Source organism: Caretta caretta, chromosome 14, assembly GCF_965140235.1.
Source record: "Caretta caretta isolate rCarCar2 chromosome 14, rCarCar1.hap1, whole genome shotgun sequence".
NCBI classification, from domain to species: Eukaryota; Metazoa; Chordata; order Testudines; family Cheloniidae; genus Caretta; species Caretta caretta.
The window spans coordinates 32693296-32716766 of record NC_134219.1 but is presented as its reverse complement, the minus strand read 5'-3'; the positions used below and the strand labels follow the sequence as shown (position 1 = coordinate 32716766).

Below are 23471 nucleotides of genomic sequence, written 5' to 3'. Positions count from 1 at the left end.
CTGTACTCGATGACTGGAGGATAGCTAATGTGACGCCAATTTACCGGAACTGGGTAAACAGGCATCTCAGTGGGGCGTTAACCCTGAAATCTGCCACCCTGTGGGCGCCCGCCCCAGCAGAAGGCTCTGGGTGCATCATTGCCATCTCCTCAGAGCTCGTCTGGGGTGATGCTGGTGGGGGAGACACCCACAGCCATCTGCTCAGGTGGCTGTGAGCTGGGTTCTCCCTTCTCTGGGACAGATCTCACCCCGAGCCAGAGGCTGGTGGCCTGAGGGCAGGGAGATCCCGGCCTGCCCAAAGAGTAGTGCTGGGCCTCCTCCCAGCCCAGCACATGACAGCTGTGAGTAGCCAGGATGGGACCATGGGGGAGGATTTGCCTGTGGACCTGGATCCCACCCTGTTCCCAGGTGGGAAGCGCTGGCCTCCAGCTCTCACGGGAAGCTCTGTGTGAGTGGCTGGGGTCACCCCATGGCCGCTGGGTTTGTGCTGCTGGCATTTCACTCCAGCCGCCCCCTGCAATACAGCCTGTCCTGACAGGCTTCTGGCCTGAGAGCTGATGTAAACTGTCCAGGGAGCCCTGGACCCAGCTCTTCTGTGCGGCGTTACGGCTGCTCCTCGCCACGCTGAGAGTCACCTGGAACCTGCGCCCAGGGCAGTTTGGGTGGGTTGGGCCTGCAGGGGCCCATCCAGACCCAGCTGGGTGTGTGGGGGGGGAGAGTAGGAACTGGGTTAATACCCACCTGGCATAAATGCTCCATGGAGGTCAGTTGATCTTAGAACCTTTCCTGGCCTTGCTGCCCCACTGCCCCCTTTCTAGCTGGGGCCTGTGGCAGGTGCAAGAAGGGGAATTGTGAGGGGCTGTGAGTGCAGCAGCTCCCTGCACTGTGCGAGAGCGTCTCTCCCTGCCTGTGACTGATGGGAAATGTCCAACTTCCTACCTGACACCAGCTCCCTGGCTTCTGTCTTGCAGGTTTGTGATAAGAGGAGGAGGAGACTGCGCGTATCTGAACAGTCTGAGTGCGGTCAGCAGCTGGCGATGCACCAGTGAGAGACCCTGGATCTGCACCAAACCCGATGCATTTACAGAGGCACAGGAGGCTGCCGTGGAAGGGGGCTGGTAACAAGAGTATTATGGAATCTAGCCCTGGAAAAGCCGGACTGTGATTTCTTGTGACCATCACATCTGAGCAATTCCGGGATATCGGGCAATGCTCTGCGCATCACTGGGCAGAGCACTGTGGACTCAGGTGAAAACCAGAGATGCTATTTGCACATCTTGTCCCCCCCCCCCCCCCCCCGCGCCGTCTCTTTTTCCGCCAGTGGAACGGCTCAAATCCAGCCTTTCCTACCCCTCCTCAGCTGCACCAGGAGCTCTGCCTAACTGAGCCAAGGCACCAGCCTCAGCTTTCGCTGCCCTGACATTCCCGCACAGATCAGGCTGGCTCACCTGTGTGTTAAAATAGGTATTAGCATTATAAGACTGCGTTCAGCCTTTATTGAATGCTTGTGAGCTGCTGCAGCATTAATCTCATTTCTTCTGACCTCTGTATCCCACATTGTAAGGTAATATTGGAGCGTTTGTTTTGGGAGCCTCTGTGACTGTGTAAATCACCAGACAGGAGAGTGAATTGAGGCATTTAGGAGTGTGAAGTGCTGATCTCCAGCAGCTCAGAGCACAAGGGAGGAGGTGGGATACAAGAAGGAACTGAATCTAGCTCGTTGATGCTGGGGGCAGGGTTTTCTAGGCATAAGCAAGAGTTCCCCAGCTGCTTAGCCTGGGTTAGCCCTAAAGGACAGAGTTTATAATGGACCAGTGATACACAGACTGCGGCTCACGAGCTGCAAGTGACTCTTTAATGTGTCTCCTGCCGCTCTTTGTAGCACATGATATTAAAACACTGATTTCATTGTTAACCAGTCAGGATGCTTTTACTATGTTATTAGCCACTAAGTTATTTGCTGCGAGCATTTATATAAAAATCTAAATATTTCCCCTGCCCTTCTGTTTAAATAGGAGAAGTACTATAGTACTTCTCTCTCAGTACGCCACTCTCTCAGGACACTGCGGACAGCGCTATTGCACGGCCTTGGCTCCAGTTCCCTCCTTGCAGGAGAGAGGAGCTGAGCCTGCCCAGAGATGGAGTTTGGGGGAAAGACGTATGTGACCCAGGGACCCCTTGGTGCCAAGTGGCAGGCAGCACAGAAGGTTTTACAGGAATCTGCTGGGTCTGATCTTTACATCAGTCATTTTAAACCTTTCCAGATGACTGTACCTCTTTCAGGAGTCTGATTTGTCACCTTACTTAAAAAGTGAAATTCCAGTTAAAAACTACTCTCTTACAAAATCAGACATAAAAAATACAGAAGCATTACAGACATTATTACTGAGAAAAGAAAAGGAGGACTTTTGGCACCTTAGAGACTAACCAATTTATTTGAGCATAAGCTTTCATAGGCTACAGCTCACTTCATCGGATGCATAAAAGTGGAAAATGCAGTGAGGATGTTTTTATACACATAGATCATGAAAAAATCGGTGTTTATCACTTCAAAAGGTTTTCTCTCCCCCAACCCCACTCTCCTGCTGGCGATAGCTTATCTAAAGTGATCACTCTCCTTACATTGTGTATGATAATCAAGGTGGGCCATTTCCAGCACAAATCCAGGGTTTAACAAGAACGTCTGAGGAACAGAGGTGGGGGGTGGGAGCAGAGAAAACCTTTTGAAGTGATAAACCCCCATTTTTTCATGATCTGTGTGTATAAAAATATCCTCACTGCATTTTCCACTTTTATGCATCCTATGAAGTGAGCTGTAGCCCACAAAAGCTTATGTTCAAATAATATTTGGTTAGTCTCTAAAGTGCCACAAGTCCTCCTTTTCTTTTTGCGAATACAGACTAACACGGCTGCTACTCTGAATCATGTCTTTATTACTGAAAAATGGCTGACGTTCTCATTGTTACCATATAATAAAATAAATCAATGGAAATATAAATATTGTACTTCCATTTCAGTGTATAGGATATAGAGCAGTGTAAACAAGTCACTATCTGAAATTTTAGTTTCTACTGACTTCGCTCGTGCTTTTTGTGTAGCCTGTTTTAAAACTAGGTAAATATCTGGATGAGTTGATGTATCCCCTAGAAGACCTCTGCATATCGCCAGGAGTACATGTACCCCTGGTTGAGAACCAGTGGTCTACAGAATAGTTCACCAAAGGGGGCATGTGAGGTCTGTATCAAGGGCCAGTAGCCCAATGGTCACCATAATCGGAGCAAGACCTCTGTGCAGATACTATATAAGGAGCTGTGTCTCGAGACTGACAATGATGCCTTTAAGGTCCTGGAGTTAAGGCAGGTCACGGGAGGTGATGTACCCCAGATGCTCCTTTCAGACGGGAGGCAACTGAGATTCCCTCCCTGTCTGGCCATCTGTGTATTGTGAGCCTGCCGTAGGATGTCTCTTTGTGCACTGAGCCAGGTGCAAAATTAGAGTGCAAAATCCACAAAAAAGGGAAATCTACAGGAAGAAACTTACAGCAGGGGGCTGTGTGTGTGTCCATCTGTCGTGTTTAAGCATAAAGACAAAGGATCGGTCTGATCTCTCTCCATGTGCAGAGACATACTGGATCCTTCCCCTTGGAGACAAACTGACAGTATGCATGTCTCATGAAAGAAGGGTCCGAGCCTGCCTGGCTGTGAAGTGCTGCAAGGATTTCGGGTGAGCTGTACTTGGTTAGACAGGAGAATACCTTGTTAGTTCGGTCTCGGCTCTAGAACGTATGTTGTGACTTTGTTATATGTAACCATTTGTTTCCAACACTTTCACTCGACTCTTGGCTTTGTTTAACTGAGGTGTGATTTCACTGTGAGCCTAGGACAGTGCTGTGTGTTAAGTGGAGCAGTGATCTGAGCTGCACCTGGTAAGCTGGGGCCGAGGATGTTACTGTTCCTTTGGAAATAGTGAATCTGTGAATCCTGCCAGTGCCCAGGGGACCAGGGACTGGACGCTCCAGACAGATGCTCAGAGGGCTTGAGGGCAGAGTGGGCCTATTGCTACCCTGCAGTGATGGCAGGCCCAGCAGCGAGTGCGTGTGGCCAGTGGAGTTGGGGAGCTGACCCCTGGCAGGCACAGAGAAGGCTCCCTCAGGCAAAGGGCAGGTGGTGGTGAGGTGCCTCCCAGCCCTGGGTACCCTGGGAAGCATTGCAGGGTATTAACTTACTGCAGGTTTGGGGCAGTTAAAAATTACACCCCAAGGCCCCAGCCCAGTGAGGAGGACCGAGGAGAGGAACTGTGACTGCGCGGGGCACCTGAGTCCCAGCCCCGCCCAGAGTTCTGCTCTGCCTAAAGCCCCAGTCCCGCCCCGTGAGTAGGGCTTTACCAAATTCATGACCATGAAAAATGCATCACAGACTGTGAAATCTGGCTGGGGGGGGAAGGGGGGGGAATATGTCCCAGTACTGCCCCCCTTACGTCTACGCTGCCTTCAGAGCTGGTCGGCCAGAGAGCAGCAGCTGCTGGGGGGGGGGGGGGGGGGGAGGGCCAACCTTATGGGTGGGTGATGCAGGCAACTGCCCCGAGCGCGGTGGTCAGGAGGGAACCCCGCCACCCGCCAGCTCCAGGCCCTTTTAACCTCTGAGTGCTGGACCCTGGAACGGGGGAAGGGCAGGGCTGGGAGCGTCCCGGGCAGGGGCTCCTACCGTGTGCCAGGCTCTAGCTGCAAGTTCGGGCTGGGCTGGGGAGGAACTGGACCTCGTCCCCTGCATGGACTGCTCCCAGGGCCAGATCAGAGCCACCGCCAGGAACCTCCCCCAGCAGCAGAAAGCTCTGTGGCTTCCGGCTGGGAGCCCAGCTCTGAAGGTAGCACCACTGCCAGGATCAGTGCCAAAGTCAGGGTCACAATACCGTGACACCCCTCCCCCAATAGCCCTGAGACCCCCCCATGACCCTCTTCTGGGATGGGATCCACACAGTTACAACAGGGTGATATTTCAGATTGAAATAGCTAAAACTGTGAAATTTAAAGGACTTTTAAAAATCTCATGACCATGACATTTACCAAACTGGATGGGTGAATTTGGTAGGGCCCTACCCAGGAGACTAAACAGGGGGTACTTCACATTACAGCTACACAAATGTGGATCCTCAGTTGCACTGTTTATATTAGGGCCGCTTCTTTCTGGCAGATCCATTTGAGCTCCGCGGCACACGTCTCAGACAGAACCTGGCTGCCTTTTATCCACCCGCAGCTGTTCCCATCAGCAGAGCCTGAGAAGCTGCAGAGTGAGAAAGAGTCCGTGTCACTGTGGGTCCCTGTAAAAAGGAAAGGCCCAGGGGTGAGTCTTTCCTCCCCCTCCCCGTAATGGGAAGCTGGGCTCTGGTGTTGTCCTTCATCTCTAACTTCCCTGCGGAGCATCAGTCGAGAAGACGTCCCAGGCTGTGAGTGAGTTAGGGCAGTGGCTCTCAACCTTTCCAGACCACTGCACCCCTTTCAGGAGTCTGATTTGTCTTGCGTACCCCAAGTTTCTCCTGACTTAAAAACGACTTGCTTAGAAAATCCGACATGAAAATACAAATGTTGCCACAGCCACTATTGCTGAAAAATTGCTGACTCTCATTTGTACCAAATAATTATAAAATAAACCCATTGGAAATAAGTATTGTACTTGCATGTCCGTGTGTGGCGTACAGAACAGTATAAACAAGTCAGTGTCTGTCTGAAATTTTAGTTTGCACTGACTTCACTAGTGCTTTTTATGTAGCCCGTTGTAAAACTAGGCCAATATCTAGATGAGTTGACCTACTCCTCAGAAGAGCTCTGTGTGCCCCAGGCATACATGTACCCCTGCTTGAGACCCACAGAGTTGGGGATCTGGAGCAAGGACCATACGAGGCTGAATCCCATGGGGTGGGTGACCTGGTACTTGTTCATTGGAAGCGCCACCTTGATCTCCTGCATCTCAGCTTTCCTTTAAAAACGAAGTCTGATGGGTGAGAGGAAACCTGCACCGTGCGACCTGGGTAACGGAAGAGCTGCAGGGAGCTGAGGACTTGTCCTGATTGGGGCTGGATACCCAAAGGGACTTAAGAGGCTAATGGCCACTTCAGGCACCTCTGTCTCTTGGAGTGCGAAGTTCCTTGGAGAATTCCACTGGGTGGGAGACTCAGCTGTGAAGGGAGGGGGCGGGCAGGAGCATCTCGTCTTCATCTTCTGGGAGCCTCATGGCAGCAGTGGGATGATTTAACGGACTCCCTTAGTCATGGGGCCTTTCTCTCTCTCTTTTGTTTCAGAGCCAGCGTCCTGGAATCGTCTCCTGGGGCGTGGAGTGGTGGCAGTGGTGGGGGTGCTAGTCTCACTATACGAATGTGGGTTTTGGAAAGGTAGAGGGAAAGTGTTTGCCTACTCATGACTCGTCTTCAGGAAGCTGCTGACTCATCCCTCCCAGCAGCCTAGAAGTCCGCAGGATTCACAGGAATCTGAGCTCCCCGCAGTGCGTGACAGGGATGGGGACCAGGCCCAGGGAACCAGAAACAGGAATCGAGACCCAGCCCTGGAGAATGAGGAAGGAGACCTGCTCATGGGGGACAGACGCTTGACCCAGGAACCCAGAGGAAGGGATCCATTTGGTGGGGACACGGGTGTGGCCCAGGAAACTGGAGTAGCATTGCCAATCCTCCAGGGTGACCGGGAGTCTGCAGTAATTAAAGATTAATTGTCATGTGATAAAATCTTCAGGAATATGTCCAATTAAAATTGGCAACCCTAAACCGGAGTGGGGGGAGGGACCCATTAAATGGAGACAGACTTGGGCTGGGGAACCAGCTAGAAGAGCTGATCCCTCTTACGATGCCCCTCAACGGTGGGGACTAGACTAGGCGAAACTTTTCATCTAAACCTATTTTAGATTCAGCAGTTTGCGAATTCATATCCGGTCTGCTGAATTGTTCACGTCCAGACCCTCCCCCGAGTTCTTAAAAAGTCGAAGCATTTAGTTTAGACACTTTCCAAACAATCCATTTTTATTTTTCAGTTTGAAACAATTTTTTGTTAAAAAATGTCCTTCAGTTTTATTTTAAAAATTCAAAAAGTTACAACCCTTGAAATGTTCCTGTGTTTTGTTTTTTTTTTAAAGCTTTTTGGTTCATCAAAAATTTGGAAAATAATTAGTTTTTTTCAACCTGAAACCAGTTTTTTTCCATCTCTTTTTTTGGAATTGTCAGCGACCAAAAAATTCTGTTTGCCCAGCTCTTGGGGTGGGGATTTTAGTGGTTATATTGTGGGTCTCTGAGTCTCCTTGTTGCTCAAAGTTTTCTTACTGTAACAAATTTATTTGAGATGAGGGCAAGATGGGCAAAAGCTTCCTAAAAGTGTGGGAGGGCTGCTGGCACCCAAACTGTGGCCCAGCCCCTGTGCCACCCCTTCTCCTCGAAGTCCGGCCCCCTCAAAACGTCCCTTTCCGAGGCCCCCCCTCATGCCGCCTTTCTCCCTGAGCTCCCACTTCACACTGCCCCTTGCCCCCAAAACACCGCCCCCCTCCCGCTCCCTTCTCTCCCCCCTCATCCAGTCGCTCACACTTATGGCCAGGAAAAACTGGTGGGCCCTGGTCTCCCCTGTTCCAGCACCCCTGGATGAGAGTGGGAGAGGATGAAGAACTCCTTTCAAATATAACTCCCCCCCCCACCTCAAAAAAGCACAATTTGCCAGCAACAACAAAACGGGCCAGTCACGCTGTGTTGTGTGTTACATTCCCGTCCTGGGGTGGTTCATGTCTTTGAGAATGTGAACCCTGCAGGCCTGGGTGTTTCTCTGCGTAATGTGACCTCAGTGCTCCTGATGAGAGCCATTGTTTGTAAATGTTTCAGTAGCAGACATATTTATCATTCATGGACAGACAGACATTTATTCATAATTAGAACTGGTCAAAAATAGCAGGGGTGGGGAGGGTCATGAAAATTAAAGAAGAAACCAATTCCCCCCATATTCTTCAAACTTATTTGCAAATGTTTTAATGATCAAAGTTTTGTTTAGTTTTGGTGGGAAAACCTCCACGTTCTCTCTCAAGTGGGCAGGGAAATCCAAAATGTTTTTTTTAAAAAGGGAACTCTTTTCAAATGATCAATGTAATCCAAAGTGGCATTTTTAGTTCAAAGGTTGCATTGTCAGTGTAAAATCGTTTTGAACCAGCTCTATTACTGTATAACAAGATGAGTTTATTTTTCATGATGCATTGTTTGGGCCAAGTTCCAAGTGGTATTTCAGTTTTTGCACAGCTCTTCTCTTCTTGCGTCTGCTCCTCTCATAAGCTGTGGCCTTAATCTTGGCCCTGGAAACACTTACGTGCATGTTTAACTTTAATGACTGCTGTGAATACTTCCATTTCAATGGGACAACTCTGAGGTCGGGTTTGCGCTACAGCCCTATATCAGTGTAACTACGTCATTTATTTAATTTTCTTTCTTTTATTTGTGAAAGTTATTGAGAGGTGAAAGCAGGTAAAATACATGAACAGGTTCGGACAGTCCAAGTTTATCAGTGCAAAGTGACAGCAGAGATGAGGTATCTGCTAGTTTTCCATAAGTCTCTCAGGGTTTCCCAGGATAACTTTGGGGATCTCTGTCTTGCATCGGAAATGTTCCCTGAAAGTGTCCAAACAGCTCAGAGATGCAGAACCATTTCCTGGATCCATTCTTAAAGCTGTCTTCCCCAGAAAGCAGTCTGGCAAGTGTTCCTGTCAGCTCTTTGCTAAGTTATCTGCCAAAACACTAGAGTTTTCAGGTGCCAAAGTAGCCCTTTGAATCATGGTGAAATTATCCTCCCAGCCACCACCAAAATTTGAAATGGTGCCCCTGAGTGCACAGTACCCTACCGTGCTCCCCTGTAGGAGCTGCATTAACAGGCAACTCTGCAAGTTCTCTGCATGCCTCTGCAAGAGACCCCCACGCCTCTCCATTTCCTTGGCCACATGTATCCTGTCCCCATGTCGGCGGCTCATCCAGAAAAAGGGGGAAAGAGCTCATCACTGCAAACACCTGAGGGATGTGTTGGGGTGAGCTTCGCTGGTCAAAACAGGCAATAGGGACAGAATCGGAGACTTGAAGCTCCTCAAGTGACCTCTGACCTTTCCAGACCTGCCCTTCAATCAGACACAGCCATTGTCAAGTTTAATGTGATAGTAACTAGACCCATTTTAAACCCTTCACCACACAAGACAAAGCCCGTAGGATTCATCATGAACTATTTATTTCTCCTTCCCTGGATTCCTGCAGACACCTTGGAGCTTTCCCTCCTCTCTCCCAGGCTGGGCTCACTTGATTGCAGGAGCTCAGCAGAGGGTCCAGCTTTGCTCTTTCGCTTCCATTCTTCACGCCTTTGGGTGGCTGCATTTGCAACTGAGCAGCCTGATGGAAACACTGAGTCCTCTGTCTCGGCAGGCAGGCCCAGCCGCCAAAGCCAAAGACTCCCTGAGAACAGGGGGAGGTTCGCCTGAACTCTCAGGAGTGGAGGCTTGGCCCATAGGGCAGGGTTACCATATTTGAACTTTCAAAAAAGAGGACACTCCGGGGGGGGGGGGGGGGGGAGTTGTAGCCCTGCCCCCTATCTACTCCCTCCCACTTCCTGCCCCCTGACTGCCCCCACAGAACTGCCAACCCATCCAACCCCCGCAGCTCCTTGTCCCCTGATCGCCCCCCCCCAGGACCCCGCCCTCTATCTAAGCCTTCCTTCTCCCTGTCTCCAACTGCCCCCTCCTTAGACCCCCCCACCCTAACTGCCCCCTAGAACTCCACCCCCTACCTGTCCCCTGACTGCCCCGCCCCCTATCCGCACCCCCGCCCCCTGACAGACCCCTAGGTCTCCCACACCTATCCAACCACTCCCTGTCCCCTGACTGCCCCCGCAGAACCCCCGACCCATCTAACCCTCCTGCTCCCTGTTTTGTCTCCCCGACCCCTCTCCATATGCCCACCCCCTGACAGGCTCCCCCCAGAACCCCTGACCCATCCAACCCCTCCTGCTCCCTGTCCCCTGACTGCCCCTTGGGACCCCATGCCCTTCTCCAGCCCCCCGGCCCCCTTACCCTGCTGCTCAGAGCAGTGTGTTTGGGGTGCGGAGCCAGACACAGTGCCGCGCTCCCCCGCAGAGCGCGCAGCTCCCCACCCCCTGCCCCCAGAGTGCTGCATTGGGAGGGAAATCCCGGCCCTTTGGAGAGTTTTACAAATTCCTCCCGGAGGGCGATTTAAAACCCCAAAAGCTGGACATGTCCAGGAAAATCAGGACGCATGGTAACCTGACCACAGGGACTCCAGGATTTGCAGCTGCTGCCAACTCTATGGTGAATCCTCCAACTCATCACCAACCAGCTCTTCCCCATTCTGCCAGCCGGCCCCACGGTCTGATCGTGCAGGAGAACAGAAACGCTTTGGGACAGCAGGAGAGTCTCCTCAATGCCGCACTCTTTGCATGGCTTCCCGCGGTCACCGGGAAACACGACTACCCTGCCCCAGGAGTCTCTCAAGGAGCTGCCGGCGCAGTCACTGGGCACCCACTCGTAATGGTCTCGGGCAGTGGCATTGCAGAGGGAGCTGAGCTGACCGTCCCTTCTGTGACTTCCTGAATTGCTGCCAGGACTGATTCTCCTCTGCGCTAGGGAGAGTCCCAGAGGAAAAGCAGCTGTGGTGGGGGAGAGGGCAAGACAAGCTCTCCCCCTGAGCCCTTGACTAGCAGGCAAGCAGGACTCAGGGAGCCAAGGGATCAGTGTGTCTTGCTGGGAGAGCAGAGCTGGAGAGCAGAAAAGGGCACTGGAGGAATTGTCGAAAAGTCAGTGTCATGGCCGAGTCATGGGCAGCCAGATCTAGTGGTCAGAGGCAGAGTCCACACTCATGAGACAGGAGTCGAGAGTCAGCTGGATCAGGACACTGGAAGAGCAGAAGCAAAAGACCAAATTGTGTTCAGCACCTCAAGTCAGATGAGTCACCCCGAGTCCGGATGCCAGGAAATCAAGCCTGGGGAGTGGGAGCAGGAACAACCAACAAACGGTCCAGAGGGGGCGGGTGGGAGCTCGGGTGTATAGACAGCTTCTTCTTCCTGCTGCTGGTTTAAGGAGGTCCTGGGGGCCGATTAGCTGCTCTGGGATTCTGCCAACAGAGCCTCAAACTGGGTCTGGACTTCATCAGTCCTAGGTAAGCAGTTTTTTGTAGGCTTCCAGGTGGCGTGCTGGAGGGTGGCTGCTCCCAGGAACCCTGCAGACCCGGGTTAATGACCCATGGGTCATGACAGTGACTGATCTCTCCCCGCTCAAACCTCCTGCACGAAACAGTCTCCAGGGTCCCGGACGCATCCCCTGAGAATAAAAAAACACAGTCATGAGGACAAATAGGCTATGGAACAGGAGCCCCCTCTTCGTTGCAACAACCCCAAGTGCCCAGAAGAATGGACGGTTCTTACCTCCAGGACATGCCTGGGATCTTCCATCTAAGCCTCACTGGGACCCCTGTTGCTTGGTCTGACAGGATGAGATCATCTGTCCCCACTGCTCCCTGTGCTGGGCTGGCTGCAACACACATCTGTGTAAGAGGCTGGGCCAGAGAGATGTTATAGTCAGGGTCCAGGCAGCCCAGAAGGAGAACAGAGGGTCTGAAACCAGAAGACGAAGCAATCAAAACAGCGGATTCGACAGAGTGGTTTTGTACCCTACAGGGACATCAAAGAAGGTCTGTTAGGAAAGCTGAGATGTTAGTCTGGAAACTGCTAAGGCAAAGGTTGTGACTTGTAAAGGTTCAGTTTAAGTCACTACAAAGTGTGTTGTGTTTTGTTTGTCTGTTTGAAATTTGTCTCTTTCTCCGCTTAGTTTCACTTAAATCTCTTCTTTGTTACTGTGCTTCCCAAAGCACCTCAGCATTGTGTGTTCGAGTGAAGTGTGAGTCTCCAGCCTACCCAACAGGCTGAGCTGTGCCCTGTCTCTCTGAAGGTAGCGAAAAATTTCTGAGCGGTGCTGGGCCCAGAGTCCAAGGGCAGTTCACTAGACATCTCCTGTGAAGCCCAAAGGAGCAGGAGAGATTCAGGCCCCACTGATCCATGGGAACTTCCCACAGAAGAGGCTACACAGGGCTCCAGACACAGCCAGCAGGATCCCTCCCACAAGCTGGGCCGTGTCCTTCCCCTGCCAGCCCCACAGCTTCCTCCCCACCCCAGCCTCAGGGACCCCTCCCACCGCCCTGCTCTCCCCACCCACTCTCCAATACCAGGCTGTTTCCAGAATGGAAGCAGGTGCGTACCAGAGTTCACTCACCGCTAGATGCCGGCCAGGCCTCGTGTCACCGCTTTATAGCTGGGCTAGCAACCCCGCTGATACTCACTCTTGCAGTTTGTTGGCTGGCAACTCAGCCCTCCAACCAGGGGACTGGCCTTTACTCCACTCCTTCCTGGGTCGTGCTCCTTCCAAACAAAGACCAAAAATGTCTTGAACAGAAACAAGGTCTTCCACCCTCGTGGGGAGTTCTGCCTCAGCCTGATTTCGGCTCGGCCTGCCCTTCTTGGGTTTCTATGGTCTTCTGTGTCCCCTTCCTTAGGGACGGTGAGAGAACCCAGTCCTACCCTGGACTCCAAATCCGGTCCAGCCTGGCTGACAGCTTTGCTGAGGGGATGGTGAAACCCCATTGCTGATCAGAAGGAGGTCAGAGTCTGTTCTCTAGGAGCTGAAGGTCCGTTTGTCCTGCTGCGGGAAGTGGAGCTGGAGAGCGGAGATGTTAGGTGAAAGAGACTGCATGATTGAGTTGGAGACTGAGGGATGGGAGCCTCCTCCCAGAAACGCTCCCAGAGAACAGGTTTGAGGAGTTCTCTGGGGAGCCTCCTGCTAGGAAAAAAACAAGGGTGGCACATTGATGGAGATGTCTCTGTCCCAGGGATGGGGGAAGCTCCCAGCCAGGCTATGCAGCAGGGATCCCATTTCTCCCCCAAGAAACCCAGATGCCCAAAGAAGTCAATGGCTCTTACCTCCATGAGGGAACGGGGTCTTCCCTCTCAGCCTCTGTGAGAACTACCACTGCTTGGTTTCCTCGGACAAGGGACCTGCCCCCACTGCTCCCTGAGGTGGTTCAGCTTCTGACTGCAGCCATCTGGGAGGCTGTCACACACCCCAGGGCCTAGAAGACACGGGGGGAGGAGGCTCCTCTTCATGTCAGACTCTGAGAGCCCAAAGAAGAATAAAGGGCAGGAGATGAAGCTAGCCCTGAGCCTCTGTCCCATCCTCACCTCCGCAAATGTGGAGCTTCCTGAGCTTCAGTTGGGCAGACAGTCTGTAGCCCTGACACAAAGGTCTTTCTGCGCCATATGGGGCAGGAAGATCTCTGCCTGGGAGCACGGGGAATGGGATGGGGGAGAGATCAAGGAAAGAGGGGAGGGGTATGGGTGGGAGGGAAAGAGCTCCTGCCCTAGATGAAGGAATTTGTGGGGCCGAAGGAAGGACCAGCTCCACAGAGAGGGCAGAGAATTTCTGTGAGTGCCAGGGGCCTCCATATCCGCTTCCACTAGCCCCGCATTTACAGTGAGACAGAGCAGTACCTGCAGCAGGGAGCGGGACTTGCTGAACAGGGAGAGGAACCTTTAAGAGCATCAGATGAGCCACAGCCCTTGCAGCGCCTCGGGCATCTGGTGCAAGTGCCTGATGATGTGAAGCTGGCCCATGACCTTGGCTGTGACATCCTCGTGCTGCAGGGGAACGAGAACATGTCAGAGACGGAGACACTCCGCAGGAATCAGGGAGAATTAAGGGCACCTGGAACCAGCACCATCATTTCCACCCAGCAACTGCTCATGTCTGAGTGGTGGATTCACCCTCCGGACGCCCAGGATGAAGGCTTGCTGTCCTCTCTAGTGACCTCCAGTCCCAACCCCCCTCCTTGTCGGGTGGGCTCCTGCCACCTTCCCATCCATGCCCCTGACAGATGTTCCACCTCCAACCCACCTGGGGACACCGCTCAAGTTCCTAGAACCCTCTCCTCCACCCCTACCTCCATCCCCACCCAGGTACGGCAGGGAGGGGGCTCTAGCAGGGTGGCGGGTGGCAGAAGGGATTCTGGCAGCAGTGAAGTGGGATGGGGAGAGGTTGAGACCTTTCCCCAAGTCACCCCAGTGACAAAAGCTAAAGCCACAGGATGGCAGCCCTGGTGAACGGGCCAGCGAATGGCGATAGGATGGGAATGAGGCCCTGGCCCCCACCCCAAGCTCCTGAGTCGATTGCAGTTGCTTACCGTGACCCTCATCAGTCGCTGGGCTTCCCCCAGGAGGGAGTAGACGAGCACCAGCCCAGCCTGGCTGACACGCAACAGAGGGTCGTGGATGGCCAGCACTGCTGTCTGCAGGAAGGATCTCTTCTGACCAATGGAGAAGAATTTTCCAAAGACCTAAAACCAAGAGGACACGAGGCTCGAGCAGATTGGCCAGAGCCAGCCTCCAAGTCCTGGCGGTACAATGGCGTCTAGTGCCCCAAAGGGCGGGGAAGAGAGCTGCTGTGGCCAAGGCAGTTCATTCCATAGGAGGCTTTCAGGGTCCCAGGGCTCAGGGAAGCCCCTTTATTAAAAGGTCGCAGACGCTTAGGGACCAAAGCCTCCAGTGGCTCTTTCGGAAGGGCAATTTCTGGCAGGGGCCAGGATGGGCTGGAAATGGATCTCTAATGTGTGTGAGCAGGCCCACTCTGCTGTGCAGGGCACAGAGACGACAGGGGACCCTGTGTTGCTTCCAGCAGAGAGATCTCCTGCATCTCAGCGGCTAGAGGAGTGTATGTGGGAGGAGGTAGGGAGGGGGTTGGAGCTGACAGACCAAAGGTCTCTTCCCCGCAGCTTAGTGATTTCTCTCGTTGCTGGGAATGGCCTCTGCATCTCCTTGGTTTCTTCACAGGGAATCCAATCTGCAGCCTGACAAGGACAAGGAGACTCATGGCCCAGTCCCCATCCCAGACACTCCTCGGAGACTTTTCTTCCGCGGCAGCAATTCAGCTTGTGGGAGGCGGGACAAGCTCACACAGTCTCTCTCACGGGGCGTCTGTGGAGCAGCGTTCTGTCGATGCCCTTGTCGATCCAGGAGCCGCTCCAGGGCCTCCTCTGTGATGTTGTGGCAATCACCCATTTCACCTTTGACTCCAGGCTGGGGGCACTGTGTTATGGTGTGTTCGAAGGTTTGGATATTCTATTCAGGCCTGTCTGTAAAGGCCTATACTCTAAGAATTTAGGTGTATTCTTATCACTTGGCTAGTGATAGAGGTATAAAAGAAAGAATCAAAACCACTGTCTGCCAGTGTAAGGGCCTTCTCTTACTGTGACAGTTTGTGGCCCTGTGCTTAGGCTCAGGCCTTTGGCTAAGCAGCAGAGGCAGCCATAAGCTGGGAAGCGAACGGTCACATCCTCACATTCCAAACTAGTCACATTGAAATAAGGTGCTATTGGGCTGTTAGGCACTATCAGGACAGGATTGTATTCCTATCACCTCCAGAGAAAGGGAAGTGCCTAGAAAATGTAAAAGGAAACTTAGTTTGATAGCATCCTGTCTGGCAAGAACTCACTTATCAATAGCTGGGATGTGAAATCCTCACTTCTGTATTGTTTTGTCATTATAGTTCCCACTTTGCTGTTGTTTGTCTGTATAATCTCTGTCTGGTTCTGTGATTGTTCCTGTCTGCTGTATAATTAATTTTGCTGGGTGTAAACTAATTGAGGTGGTGGGATATAATTGGTTACATAATCATGTTACAATATGTTGGGATTGGTTAGTTAAATTTCAGGAAAATGATTGGTTAAGGTATAGCTAAGCAGAACTCAAGTTTTACTATAAAATCTGTAGTCAATGAGGAAGTGACTGGGTGTGGGTGTGGGTGGGTGTGTGAGATGGGAACAGGGAATGGGGGTAAGAAAATTGGAATCTGTCACGGAGTCCCTGGGCGATGCTCTGGAACTGCTCCCCATGAAGCCAGTCAGGACTCTGGGGCAGTCGCCTTTCTGTGAGCAGCCTGTCTTCAGGACACACAGCTCACACAGCTTCCACCTTCCTGGGTCTGACCTCGGAGCATTCAGCCTCCTCTGCCCCTCCGTGCGCTTCCCACAGCGAGTCCGCTCAGGCGGGGCTCCTGGGGAAGCCAGAGGGTCCTGCACCCCAACTTCGCAGTCAGACGTGACTCTCAGCCAGCCAGTAAAACAGAAGGTTTATTAGACGACAGGAACATGGTCTAAAACAGAGCTTGCAGGTGCAGAGAACGGGACCCCTCAGCTGGGTCCATTTTGGGGGGCAGTGAGCCAGACAACCACGTCTGCACTTCACTCCATGTCCCAGCCAGCCCCAAACTGAAAACCCCCTCCAGCCCCTCCTCCTCTGGGCTTTGTTCCTTTCCCGGGCCAGGTGGTCACCTGATTCCTTTGTTCTCCAACCCTTCAGCTTTCACCTTGCAGGGCGGGAAGGGCCCAGGCCATCAGTTGCCAGGAAACAGGGTGTCGGCCATTCTCTGTGTCCAGACTCCTGCACACACATGCCCTCTAGGGCTCTGCAATGATCATACACCCTTACTCCACCCCCTAGATACTTAAGAACTGCCTAGGGGAAACTGAGGCACCCCCACACTATTCAGAGGAAACATTAAGAACAGTCCCACTTCGTCACATCTCTCCCCCCTTCGAGATCGAACTGAGCGGGGTCACTTTAGCCGGTGACCTGGGGAAGTTCGAAGCCACCAACGTTCCCATGGATGCATCTCTCCCATCATGCATCTCTCCCAGCATCTCTCCCATTCCTTGGTAGGAGTTACACCAGGCCCTTCCAGTTTCACGCCCTCCCTTAGGTCAGGGGTGGTCGATAGCCTGCATAGCACTCGCAGGCCGCATGTGGGAAGGTTTATGCAGCCCATGCCCTTTGGCCACCCCAAGAATGTCTCCCCATTGACCATCACCTTCTGCTCCCACTGGAGGTCCGGGGGGCCTGGCCCCAGGAAACTCCACAGAGACATATAGGTTGGGGTCAGGAGTGGGCACCTGTCCACATCCCCAACCATCTGGCTGACGGAGTCTATGGCCTTGGGACCCAGCAAGGGAGCTAGACACCGGGGCTTTTCCACAGGGTCCCCTTGGTTCAAATCGCCAGCCTGCCCAAAGGCAGTGAGGTGGGCATCCACACACCCCCCCTCCTTAACCAGGGGCAGCAATTTAGTCTCGAGGTTCCCTGCGGAACTGGCCCCCCGGGATCTATCCCCACTCACCCCTGGGAGGTCCCCTAGGCCTCTCCGCTCCCCCACCGCCAGTTCATCCTGCTGCTGCTTCTGCAGCTCTTTCTCGGGCTCTCGCTGTCTCTCACAGTCCTCTTGCTCTCTCAGACTCAGCTCCAATCCCGTCTGTCTCGATCCCCCGATGGGGAACCCGATCATGAAGACCCCAGTCTGGTCGGGGACAGGAGTCTTGGCGATGCCTGGCTCCCGCTTCAGCTGCTCCCAGATCCTGCTATAGCCCCAGTTGGGGTCAGGAATCTGTTCCTTAGAGCGGTCATCCTCCTCCAGCTGCACGATTAACTCTGCTTTGGTGAGCTTTCCAGTGCTCAACCCTCTCTTTTTGCACAGGGTTACAATGTCCTTCTTAAGGAGACAGTGACAGGCCGTCACTCCGCTCTTCCCAAGTTGTTGTGGACTCACAGGCCCGTGTGTTCTCAGCTCCCCACGGTTTCCAGGGAGAACCCCTAGTGTGCCAGCCCTTCTCGAGGTCACCCCCTCTTTGCCAGGGTCGAGCTGCAGACTCCTCCGCCCCTTGGACTGCTCGCTGCAATCCCCAGGGGAACCCTGTTACTGCACAGTCCTTCTCGCTGGTCACACACTCCCAGGGGTTAACCGCCCCCCGAAACCGCTCCTCTCTGAGCCTTCAGCAGGCCTAGTCCTCGGCAATCCCCCTTCGTGTTACTGCTCCCCAGTCACTTACTGCAGGAAGCGCCATCCACGGGGTGCAGTACATCCCACCGCTGCCACCAGTTGTCACGGAGTCCCTGGGTGATGCTCTGGAACTGCTCCCCATGAAGCCAGTCAGGACTCTGGGGCAGTCGCCTTTCTGTGAGCAGCCTGTCTTCAGGACACACAGCTCACACAGCTTCCACCTTCCTGGGTCTGACCTCGGAGCATTCAGCCTCCTCTGCCCCTCCGTGCGCTTCCCACAGCGAGTCCGCTCAGGCGGGGCTCCTGGGGAAGCCAGAGGGTCCTGCATCCCAACTTCGCAGTCAGACGTGACTCTCAGCCAGCCAGTAAAACAGAAGGTTTATTAGACGACAGGAACATGGTCTAAAACAGAGCTTGCAGGTGCAGAGAACGGGACCCCTCAGCTGGGTCCATTTTGGGGGGCAGTGAGCCAGACAACCACGTCTGCACTTCACTCCATGTCCCAGCCAGCCCCAAACTGAAAACCCCCTCCAGCCCCTCCTCCTCTGGGCTTTGTTCCTTTCCCGGGCCAGGTGGTCACCTGATTCCTTTGTTCTCCAACCCTTCAGCTCTCACCTTGCAGGGCGGGAAGGGCCCAGGCCATCAGTTGCCAGGAAACAGGGTGTCGGCCATTCTCTGTGTCCAGACTCCTGCACACACATGCCCTCTAGGGCTCTGCAATGATCATACACCCTTACTCCACCCCCTAGATACTTAAGAACTGCCTAGGGGAAACTGAGGCACCCCCACACTATTCAGAGGAAACATTAAGAACAGTCCCACTTCGTCACAGAATCATGTTTTGCTAAAGGGGGAAATGGGAACAGGGAATGGGAGTAAGGAAGTTGGAATCATGTTTGGCTAAGGGTAGGAATGGGAACAGGGACACAGGTGTAAGGCTCTGTGGTGTCAGAGCTGGGAAGGAGGACACTAAGGAAGGAAACTGGAATCATGCTTGCTGAAAGTTCACCCCAATAAACATCGAATTGTTTGCACCTTTGGACTTCGGGTATTGTTGCTCTCTGTTCATGCGAGAAGGACCAGGGAAGTAAGTGGGTGAAGGAATAAGCCCCCAAACGGGGGGGGCGTGTCTTTGATTTTCTACTTGTGCAGCAAGTAGCCGCAACTTGGGTCAGTGACAATGTGCTTCTTTGGAACAGTGGCTGAGGTCCACATACTCTGCCATTCCCTGGCCGGGTCTGGAGACATGAGGGGGGCGCATGTGGTCCATATTGGCTCTGGAGCTCACTATGTCCCCTACCCAGTTCCCAGGTTGGGGCATTCTGCTTCCTGACCAGCAATGGAATTGGGCAAAGCCCACCTCCTTTCTCTGCTTCTACTGGGTGCAGGGAATTAAACAAGGGTCTGATCAAGCAATCGTTACTGACTGACTCAGGGCTCTCCTCTCAGACACTTGGGGATCAGCCAGGGGGACAAGGAGCAGAGAGACACCCAGAGCCATAATCCTATACTAACTCACCCACCCAGGGATCCTCCTTATGCCACGGAGCAATGCAGCCATGTAAGACACTCAAATCACGGCAACTAGCGAGGTTCCAATGTGGGACCTTTAGCACCAGCCTGCCCCACTGGTTGCTGGATGAGGAACTCTGAGCTGGAAATAAGGAGTGGGCTCTTTTCCTGTCTCCAGGAGGCATCCACTGCAGGGAACCCAGCCAGCCACACTCCCTGAGCTGTCATGCCCTGGCACAGTGCCCTTACCTCCCCCACTCTGGCTGTATTCTTGTAGCCTAAGAGCCTTCTGTCCTGGTGCCAGTCATCGCACCAGAGATCTTCCGCATCATGTATGGTCAGGCCTGGAAGAGAGAGAGAGAGAGAGAGAGAGAGACTTTTCTCCTCATGCTGGTTGCAGTTTCTGTGTCCTTCCAATCCCATTGGTGGCTCCACAGTGGAGTGGAGAAGAACAGAGGCAGAGAGAGACTTGTCCTCCAGCTGGGGTCAGTCTGAGAGAAATGGTCTGGGGTCCCATTATCCACCTGTGGTCACTCTCAGTCCCCTATTGGGTTCTGTGTCCCAGCTGGGTTCCTTACCCCTCTGTTGGAGCAGCAGTTGGTAGAGCCGGTAAGTCCCCTCCCTGGCCTGCCGGCTAATGTCCTTGTCTGGATCGCTGACAAATAGAGCCAGCTGGGCCACATGGTGACCCATCCTGGGGAACTCGGCAGAGATCTAATGGAAGAGAGAGGAGAGGGGACTCCATCAGCATTTTCCTGTCAGCTCCCCTGGGCCAGAGGGCTCCTTCCCCTTAGCTCCTCTGCAGGAGATGCTGGGGGGAGAGGAGCTTGAGATCGACCCTTCATTTGCTCTGCTGCCAAGGGAGCCCGGAGCTGCTTTGGGATGCCAAGCAGGGGCTGGAGCATGGGCCCCTTAAAGGCCCAGGGACAACACTGAACCAGGACAAGAAGAACTTGACTCAAGCCTAGCTCAGTCCCTGCTCTGACTCTGCCTCCCCATGAAGAACCCTCCTAAGCCACAGCCCCGGCAGCAGCAGATCCTGCAGCCCGCTGGATCCAGCCCGCCTCCGCCTGGAGCCAGCAAGCTGGGGTTGGAGGTCACTTACGTCAAACTCAGGGAGGGTGACTGTGTATCTCAGCAGGGCTGTGCTGCTCCTGATGGCCCTGGCTCGCTCCTGCGACACCCTGGACACAACCCACAAGTTGATATTCTGCGGGGAAAGGAGGCAGGTCAGACTCAGTGGCCAGGTGTACCTGCTTTGCAAATGAGCTCCCCACGCCCCCAGCCCCAGGGGCCTGAGACATTCTGCGCAGGGGGGAATATCTGAGGCCTTGATGGCAGAGCTTTAGAAGGGGATTCTTTCCCCCAGGACGCAGCTTGTACCCTGCAGGTCACAACTTGTCAGCGTCTCTCTAGATTGGGACAATGTTCGGGGTCGGGGCTGGTCCCCTCCTCCCAGAACTCCTGATTCCTGAACAGTTCACCAGAAAGGAGACTGATCCCTCGGCCCTTCCCTGCTACGCAAATCCTTGCGGGGATGTAGGGAGTGACTGAGAACACAATCCCCCCAGGAATTTCAGAGCAGATCAGAGGGAAGGGCTGATTCCCTGGGATCCTCCTGTTTCTCTAGGAAGGAGCGTGTGCCTCTTCCCTGAGAACCATCTCCCAAATCTCATGGGGTGTGTGTGTTGGAGGGGTGGGGGAAAGGTGGGTTTTCAGACTCTCAATCCCCAAGACAGCCAGGAACCGTGTGGTTAGTGCTCAGCAGAACCAGACAGAGCTCTGGCTTGAAGTCCCAGCTCCTTCCTCTGTCCCTCAAGAAGGAAGGACCTGATACTGCTTGCACTGACCTCCCCAACCAAGGACGGCCCACTGGGGACCCAGCTAGGAGGACACAGTAGAAAATGGATCTTCCACTCTCTCCTTACCAGTCCTCCAAAGAGTTCAGGTGAAATGGGGCTCACCTCCAAGATGAAGTGGAGCCTGTCTGTGTCTGGGGACTCTGCCAGCAGGTTCCCCAGCATGGCATCCAGGACCTCTGGGATGACTTTGTGCAGAGCCTGCAAAGCATGGGTCAGAGTTAGGGAACCTGGGCCTACACCTGCCACAGGATGGGAAGAGGGGTCTCTGGGAAGCACTGGGGAGACTCCCAAACACATCTCCTGGCCTCTCTCCTTCACATCCCACTGCAGGCAATTCGCAAGAATTGATGACCCCTGGACCTTTGATCCATGAGCTTAGCAGGTCTCTGCAGAGGGCCTTGTAGGCAGAAGAGTATGAAACAGCCAAGTTGCTATGGATGGAAGCTGGGCTTCTGGGTAAAACACAGCTTATGAAAGAAAGAAAGAAAGAAAGAAAGAAAGAAAGAAAGAAAGAAAGAAAGAAAGAAATCCCCCAGGGAGGGGCAATCTGTTCCCTGCTGGAGGCAAGGATCCAAACCTGCAGCTTGTTCCATCTCTGCTACCCCACCCCTAAATCTGGAGCTCCAGCAAATCAAGGGAGCAGGGACGAAGGACCACTCTGGAAAAGTAAGAGGATGCAGGAGGAGGAGGTACCTGGATGTCGGTGGTGTCCTTCTCCGTGCCCAGGGTGAAGACGGAGTGAAGGGCAGCTCGCAAGAGGTGGGTCTCTAGGGCTGGCTCCAGGGCAGGTTTCATGGTGCTGGCAAGAGAGAAGAGCTGGTATTAGACTGTGCAGTACCGGGGGTGGGACTGTCGCCAACACAGACACCAACCCACAGGGATAGAGGCACAGGCTGGCGAGAATGGAAACTGAGGCACTGAGCTTGGGAATGACAAGGCCAAGGCGTCCCAGACACACAGTGGCAGGACAGGAATAGCTCGTGTTCCCTGTAGCCTGCCGCCCCTCCTGTATCTAAGCCCGGGAGTGAGCCCCTCCCCAAGGCCCCTGTCATGTTATGGGAGTGAAAAGAAGAGCCCTGCCAGGAGAGAGTGACCCTTCCCACCCCACCGTCTCTGCCAGAGGCGCCACTTTTGGGAGGTGATCTGGGAGGGACAGTGACGGTGACTCCCAGCCTTTGGCCTGAGCAGCACTGGGGTGAGGGGAGCCGGCGGGGTGTGGGGGTGGGGCTGTCTCGGTACCAGAGGTAGCCCACTGCAGCCAGGGAGTGGGCGAAGACGGCGCTGGGTGACGAGTCATCGGGAAGCTCCTCGATGAGCTCCTGTGAGACGCAAAGGAGACAAAGGAGTGTGTGAGATTCAGGCCCGACTGACACCTCCCAGTGAGGAGATGACACAGCCACTGCCCCACATGGCCAGCAGGATTCCCCACCACCTCCCACTCCCCCGATTCCTTCCTGCCCATCCGACTTGTCCCATTTCCCCGATTCCTGCCCAGCTCACTCCCAATCCCCTTCTCTCCTCCTCCCTGTTAAAACTGTCCCCATTCAGCCCCATCCCGACGACCGAGCTGGGACCATGTGATTCCTTGTCCCCCACTCTCAGCTGCCCTCCAGCCCCACAATTCCCCCCCTCCCTCCAGCTGCCGTATGGCGTGTCTCACTCACCACGATCCTCTTCACCACAGCCGCCTTGCAGCAGCGCGGCTCCAGCGTGTCCTCCCCTCTCTCCCGTGCAGCCAGACATGCGGGGTAGATGGCCTGAAGGAACAGGAGCTGCTGCCCCTCATCCTGTACCCACCAGGAGTAGGGTATAGAGAGAGAGAACCTGTTAGCGAGGGACCTTCCTGCCCCACCCACACCAGCTCCTCAATGGGGGATTGTGGGGACCCGCCTATTGTCCAAATCCCCCAACACTCCTACACAAGCAGGATCAGGAACTGGGACAGTGCCTGTCGGGGGAGACGACCTCGGCTGTTGTGGGATAAACACCCCCATCTTGGGGGTCCCACATAATGGATGTAAAAGGGCCCCATTAGGGGTGGTGGATCAGGAGGGACAAGATCCTCGGCAGGGGATGGGGATGCTGGGAAGGGACAGGGCAATCTTGGTTCCAGCCCAGGTGGGGAACATTTGTACCTTATCTCTGCACTGGAGCTGCTCTCGGATGACCTTGAGAGCAGCTTCATCTTTGGCCATGTGCACCC

General features: G+C 53.9%; 1 long non-coding RNA gene across 1 annotated transcript; it reads left to right on the top strand.

The window, feature by feature from the left end:
* Nucleotides 1–1033: 1033 nt before the first annotated feature.
* Nucleotides 1034–7085, top strand: LOC142069233 (uncharacterized). Its single transcript, XR_012665032.1, has 3 exons — nucleotides 1034–1248; nucleotides 5190–5339; nucleotides 6295–7085. It is a non-coding gene; the product is annotated as an uncharacterized LOC142069233 (long non-coding RNA).
* Nucleotides 7086–23471: the final 16386 nt, after the last annotated feature.